The following is a 1,457-nucleotide window of genomic DNA, read 5'->3' as shown; positions in this document are numbered from 1 at the left end:
TTCACAGCCATGGTGAATCCCTTTGTATTAACTTGAGCTTTAAATCACCTGATGCCAGCTTTGAGATTTCTAGTCCTGAGCTAGAGATTTTTCATCTAGGGATAGAAAAGCTGGATGAGCCACAGAGAATGAGTACAGAACACTTTTGAGAATCACCCGAAAGAACACAGGCTCGTAGATTCCATTCCAGTGTGACACCAGTTAGGGAGGGCATCCTGCAATCAAAACTACACACAGCATCTATTGACTTCAGTTCTCTGGCTGTTTCCCTGCAGAGCAGATTCAAGCACAAAGCTCCCACTGTCTTCAAAAGGAAGCTTTTTGCTTGGATGGGCTCAGCAGGAAGAAGATGAGAAGCTGACCCCTGGTTCCTCTTCTTTTCCCAGATGTATTTGTCCAGGAGATACTGTTCTAAGATACGAGAATGCTGTACAATTTTTAATACATTCATATGCAGGCTGCTTAAGAAATGGCAGCTGTGACGTGAATTTTAGATCTCATTGTGTGGAACTATATTATGACAAACATAGTAGTCTTGAAATTGAACCTTCCACTTAGTTTCTGTGATAAAAGTTAATGTTAGACTAAGTCAAATGTATCTTCAGAAGCTTTGGAAACTGTTACATAGAGTCTATTTACAACTATATGAAGTGACCTGAATACTCGTAGACAAGAACCCCCATGATGTTAATATTTTGGCTTGACTTTGGAATATATTAAATAAGAAGTTTGGATATTGTTGCTATTCTCACTCAATCCCTCCCTGGTTTCAACTCCACAAGGGAGAAAATAATCACATCTCTTAGGTAAATGCCTCTCTTAAGTTTACTCTAGGTGCAAACACTGTAATAAAAATTTTCATAAGCTGTCATGGGAAACTTCTATTTTCAAACACTTTTTTTGCATGTATATGTTTCAAATAAGCTTCCTTTCCCCTTCATTCTTATATTCAAAAGTCATTGAATATGTTGATGGTTGTAGTGCAAAGCAGAAAAGCCAGCTGCAGTAAATTGAGAAATTTTAGCTTGATTTTGTATAGTATATACAATAAGAAACAGTGGACCAATTCTGTAAGTAGCATAGTTTCTACATACCATAATATTGCATTTTGAGCATGACAACTTTTCATTTTGTAATAGCATGTTCTAATCATTGAGATAATTTGAACACCCTCATATTCCCTGTATGGTGATGTTATTGGAGGGAGCTAGTACCAACTTCATTGAAAACCACTGGTCTGTATTTTTAGGAAAATGAAGAAAATTAAATCTAAGGTGCTTTAAGCAATGAGTTTGTCATTGAAGACACATTAAATAACACCGCAAGGTCTTTTTTTCCTTACAGTTTTATAAATTGCTAAAGACTACCGTCTATCTTTCCAGTTTAACTGAAATTTATGCTTCTGTGGCCAGGGTAGTTTTGAAAGGCAAATCAGTCTTCGAAGGAAGATTCACACA

This window comes from Propithecus coquereli, unplaced genomic scaffold (assembly GCF_000956105.1).
Source record: "Propithecus coquereli isolate 6110/MARCELLA unplaced genomic scaffold, Pcoq_1.0 Scaffold187, whole genome shotgun sequence".
Taxonomy (NCBI): Eukaryota; Metazoa; Chordata; class Mammalia; order Primates; family Indriidae; genus Propithecus; species Propithecus coquereli.
This window is presented reverse-complemented; position numbering follows the sequence as displayed.